Here is a 5,561-nt window from a genome sequence, read left to right as displayed (position 1 = left end):
GTTTGAACTCAAATGTTTCTCTTATTCCCACTTATTGCAGTGTGTGCTTCCAGGAGCAGAGTTGGCTGCCAGCTGCAAGCCAATGGCCATGTGGTTCTTTCCAGGATAGAGCTTGTGGTGGTATCCCCTTGGTAGTGCAGCTGCTCCAGTAATCTTCATCTCTAGGAGAACTGTCGTGCAAGTGATGGGGATAGTGAGTGGTTGTGGATGGCTGTTACTGAGCATGTCAGTGTGTTTTGTGGATATGAGCTGTAAAAATCATAGAATCAGAGAATCCCAGCCTGGTTTGGGCTGGAAGGGACCTTAAAGCTCATCCAGTCTCACCCCCTGCCACAGGCAGGGACACCTTCCACTGTCCCAGTGTGCTCCAAGCTCCATTCACCCTCACCTTGGACAATGTCAGGGATGCAGGGGCAGCCACAGCTGCTCTAGGCACTCTGTTTCAGGGCCTCCCCACCCTCCCAGCCAGAAATTCCTCCCCAGTTTCCCATCTAACCCTGCCCTCTGGCAGTGGAAGCCATTCCCTGTGTCCTGTCCCTCCATCCTTTGTCCCCAGTCCCTCTCCAGCTCTCCTGGAGCCCTTCAGGCCCTGGCAGGGGCTCTGAGCTCTCCCTGGATTCTTCTCTTGTCCAGGTGAGCACCCCCAGCTCTCCCAGCCTGGCTCCAGAGCAGAGGGGCTCCACCCTCAGAGCATCTCCCTGTGCTCCCCTGGGCTCTGTCCAGCAGCTCCACGGCCTCTCTGTGCTGGGCCCCAGGGCTGAGGCAGCTCTGCAGGTGGGGCCTCACCTGAGTGGGGCTGATGTAAAACTCCACTGTGCAGAGGCCATGTCTAGATCAGGAAACTTTTTAGAGGCCTGAAAGGTCTGAGCATCCAAGGATATCCTCTGGAGAGTGGGAAGGGAGCACAGCCCATGAAGAAGAAAGACAGATTGTCCAGAGCTTAGAGGAGGAGTGTCAGGAGTGGAAAAGGCTCCCTGGGCACAGGACACACTCTTTGAACCACCTGCCCCAGAGAAGGGTTTGGGTAGGTAAATTTTCCCACCTGGGTGTACGGAGCCCGTGTAAATGCTGGAGCTCAGAGTTCCACTCCCTTCCCACATCTCCTGTGTCTGGCAGAGAGGGAAAAGCACTGAGGGTGGAATACCCCAAGCTTGCCCTGAAAGCAGGGACTAAAGCAGACTGCAGTAATAAATTGCTTCAATTTTTCTGTAATATTTTTTATATTTGATAATATCAGGAGTGACCTCCTGGTCAGATGTTTCAGGAAATTTAATGACCATCTGTGAGAGGGAACCTTGGCTTCACCTTCCATCTTCCAGGCTTGCAAAAGCTGCCAGCTCATCACTGGCACGTGCAGCAGCACTGATGTTACCTGGGGGTTAGCAAGGGAAAGTTTCCCTAGGTCCTTCTTCTCCTGCCTGAATTCTGGGAAAACAGGGTTCATGAATCCCTGTTTGTACAGTCAAAAAATGCCCTTATTCCCTTCAATTATAATCCCAAGCTGAAAAATTAATTGAGGCAGGTATTAAATTAGGCAGGTTTTGCTTGACTAAATATTTACCATTTGGGAGTCTAATCTATTCACTTAATAATCTAACCCTTTTTTATTTTTTATTATTGGTTTGCAAAAAAATTATAATGCCTGTTCCATTAGGAGCTGCTGCTGGCTTAAGAGGATTTCACTCCCATTTTATGGTTTGGATCAAAGAAAATTTATTCTTCAACAGATTTAATGATTCTTAGCTAACATTGTCTTCCCAGCTGCAGTTGGACTGTAATAAAAAACCCTTTAGCTTTTGTTAGACTTGCACATTCTTTGCTGCCAATAATGATTAATCTTTCCCCCTACAAGACCATCTTATTACTTGGGTTTGACTTAGGAGCTGCCGTTCCCTCCGGAGCTTGGTCAGGGCTTTCTCCCGGCACGGCTCTGGAGCTGCACAGGTGTGACCTCGGTGCCTCCCTTGGCAGTCTGTCTTTGGCCCCTAATTGCTGGGCTGTGGCACTCCTCCACACAGCAGAGCTATCTTGGGGATGACAGGGAATTAATTGCAGGAATTCCTGAATACTTCCCTGCATGGAAGGGCCCTCGGCATGCCAGTGGGAAGGGTTGTCTAGAAATAGGGGTAAAGAGATGCAAAGGGTAGGGGGCAACTCCACTGCCCCCTGACCTTGGGCAAACATGGGGAGCACAGATCCTCACCCCAAACCAGGCCACTGCCTCCTCCCAGCTCTGCTTTTCCCTTTCCCACAGCTCCCAGGGCCACAGACAATATCCCAGCCATCCTCTAAATCAATGGGGAGGAGTGAGGATGCTCCTGGAAGGCACGGGAGGAGGCTGAGTGTAGGGCTGCTCTAGGTGGATGTCTGGGACAGCATTCCAGCAGATGATTTTGGGACATTGCCTGACCTGTGAGTCTGGAGCTTCATGCTGAGAAAATGTGTGGGTTAGTTCCTGGCCATTTTGTCTGTGTTTTAAAGGTTTGTAATAATGAAAGCCCCTGGGAAGAAGAAGGGAAGAGATGATCCCTTTGCCATTAGCAAGACACAGGTGCTGACCAGCCTGTCACACCATGAGGGAATTTATGACAGATGAATTTGCTGTGCTGTCCCTCTGCCTTTGCCTGTGGGATTTTTGGGCAAAGTGCTCACACTGGAGATGTTGCATGAAGGAATCTCTTCACCCTGGTTGTGCTGGTTATATGAAGAGAAGTGACCCTCAGAATTAAAATAGAAGTGGGAAAGGCTGCTCACTCACCAAAAAGCCCTAACACCTATTCCAAACTGTGCCTACCCACCACCACAGGGGGTTTCTGAAGACATAGGGAGCACTGGGGTATCCCTGCAGGTCACTGCTCCTCTGCAAGGACTGCAGTCTGAAGGTGCTTTGTCACTGTGCCTGAGCCATGTGGGGTCAAGCAAAAATATCCACAAAATTCAGGGAAAACTCAGCAAGTCATTTTGAGCCAAGGAAACACATCCAGCACTCCTATGGGATTACAGCTCCAGTCCTGTCTGACTTAGTTTAAAACAAAATTGCTCAAGTTTTCATTTTGAGGAGCCATTTCATTCAGAAATGTAGCTGGCCAATGCCTTTAGAGCTGCAGAAAAGCTTCTGAAACCAAAACCAAAGAAATTTTCTTTGGGGTTGGCTGTGAAAAATGTTTTTGGATTTCAGTTTACTTCAACAAAGGAACTTGATGGTCTTTTGTAATGGCTTAGTCTGACAAAGTTTGGATATTTTTTTCTCTGTTGTTTTTCTTTTAGCTCAGTCCTTGAAAGGTCCTGCTGATGTCGCTGACATTCCAGCTGGCTGAGATGTTTGGCTCTGCTGGGAGACCCCTCCATCCTCTTCCTGGTCAGGAAAGGGACACAGCTGGGCCCTGGAAGACTGACTGGGTGGAGGGTGAAGGTGCTGAGAGTGGAGCTGTTCTGTGTTTGAGAGTAAATGTGGATGAACATCCCTTACCCCTTGCTGATGGAGCACTGTGGTGTCCCTGCCTGCCCTTCACACCAAATGGGTGAGTTTGACCACTTCCTTTGTTTTAAAAATCTTTGTACCTGTATTCATAGACTCACAGACTGGTTTTGGTTGGAAGGGACGTTAAAAATCATCTCATTCCACCTCCTGCTGTGGGCAGGGACACTTTCCACTATCCCGGGTTTGTCCAAGCCCTGTCCAGCCCAGCCTTGGACACTTCCAGGGATGGGGCAGCCACAGCTTCTCTGGGCAGCCTGAGTTTGCCCACTTTTTTTTTTTTCAGTCATTTTACCTGTGTTTCTTTCCAACTAGCAGGGTCAGGGGTTGCCATATTGTGTGTAGGGAGGATGTTTTCTCTGTCCTTGCTGCTCCAGCTGGCTGCCCATTCCCCTACCCCTCTGGGACTATTTCCGGGCTCACAGCACTTCTCACCTTCCTTGAGTGGAGGCTGTGTTTTCTCACTTTCTGCTCAAGTAACAAAACCAACCTTCCAGTGTGAAGGGGACTGATCAGGGTGTTTGAGGTTAACTCTTCCATGTCTCCCCTCAGAGCCTTTCTTGCCCCGTGGCAGCCCCCAGGGCTTGGGCAGTCACGCTGTGTCTCAGGCCAGCGTTGTGCTGGTCAGCTGGGTCACGGGTGTTCCAGCACTGCCCTGAGCACAGGCACTTCAAAGAACTTTCCATGGACAGGAAACAGGGAGTTTAGAAGCACACTCTTTTATTTTATGCCAGCACTTTGCAGTGTTCTTGCTGGTATTCCCCATGTTTAGCCATGAGCTAGAGGCACCACACACCACATTTCTGAGGGATGAGAGTCACAAAGCTCCTCACACAGCCCAAGAGCCATGTGGCTCCAAGTGAGCGTCAGGGTTGGCTGGGATGCTTCCTCTGGCAGCAGGGAACAGCTCAGCCTGACCATCACAAGAACTGCTCAGAGCCTGAGGATGGCTGTTCCCTGTCACCTTGCACCCCAGGGACAGACCACTGTCCTCAGAGTGTGCTCTGGGAGGCAGTGCTGAGGTAGCCAGAGCTCCTGACTCCTGGGGGAGTGGGTGGTGCTTCTTTTCTCTCATGCTTTGCACCCTTTCCAGATGTGCATCAGCTCCACTCCCTCCCACAGCAGTGGAGCAAACAGGAGTGGACTTCTTCCCACTGGGAAGTGCACTCTGCAGCTGCTGTTCCTCCATGCTTTCTCCCCAGCAAAGTAAACAGTTTACAGAGGACTTTGTAAACAGCAGATTTGTTTAGGATATTGTCTGCATTCCCCTTGCCTCTGTGTTCCCTTATTCAGCAGCACAGGGAGGCCTGACCTGCTATCTGTAGGGTTGGGCTAGAGGGGACAACCAAGAGGAAGGAGTTGTGTTCACTCCTGCATTCCCTGTGAGCCTGGTGGATTGAGGGGACCATACACAAACACTGTGGCTGCAGGGAAATGTTTCTGCATCCAGCAGAGAGAGAAGCTGGCATGGGATGCCTTTGCAGGACGTGGTTGCATGGGAGAGCAGAGTAAGCAGAAAGCCCCAGGGCACTGGGAGAGATCAGACACCTTCAAAGGCAGGAACTTCATCCCAGAAAAGCACTGTCTCAGAAAGTCGCTGACTCCCTTGGAAAGCTGATTGTCCACCTAGGGAAGGCAGGCTGTTAAATCAGCTCGGTGGGAGTAATATCTGTGCTCCCTTCAGAGCTCTTCATGCAGGGATCCAGCCTGTTCTCACCTTCCCTCTTAACCCTTGGAAAGGAGCAGAGGAGGGAGAGGGCAATTTCCACCTGAGCTTCTGCACCTGACACAGCAGCTTTGTCAAATTTTCCTCCCAGAAAACTTCCCTAATAGAAAACCATTAAACCTCAGGTGCACACACAGCAGAGAGCAGTCTCAGGAGGGGAGCCTCCAGTAGAGGCTGATGTGTCAAAAAGAGGGTCAGGACTTGGGAGAGTAGCAAACAAAGGTTCAGAAGCAGTCAGGGAATGTTCCTCAAGCCCCAGATGTTTAGTGCAGCTGTGGGTGAGCTCAGTCTTCCTTCTTCTCATGAAACAACAGACCCTGTAGAGGAGGGAGAAAAGCCTAAATATTTCAGTACACT

General features: G+C 50.3%; 1 long non-coding RNA gene across 1 annotated transcript in view; it reads left to right on the top strand.

Moving 5' to 3' along the window:
* The window catches only part of LOC110483939 (uncharacterized), a 98,349-nt gene that overhangs the window by 22,944 nt on the left and 69,844 nt on the right, over window positions 1-5,561 (top strand). Inside the window, exon 2 of the long non-coding RNA XR_014957581.1 lies at window positions 3,268-3,521. This is a non-coding gene — a long non-coding RNA (uncharacterized LOC110483939). The remainder of the gene's footprint in view (window positions 1-3,267; window positions 3,522-5,561) is intronic.

Source organism: Lonchura striata, chromosome 10 (genome assembly GCF_050655825.1).
Source record: "Lonchura striata isolate lonStrDom1 chromosome 10, ASM5065582v1, whole genome shotgun sequence".
In the NCBI taxonomy this organism is placed as follows: Eukaryota; Metazoa; Chordata; class Aves; order Passeriformes; family Estrildidae; genus Lonchura; species Lonchura striata.
The sequence above is the reverse complement of the archived record's forward strand: the minus strand, read 5'-3'. Positions and strand labels throughout refer to the sequence as shown.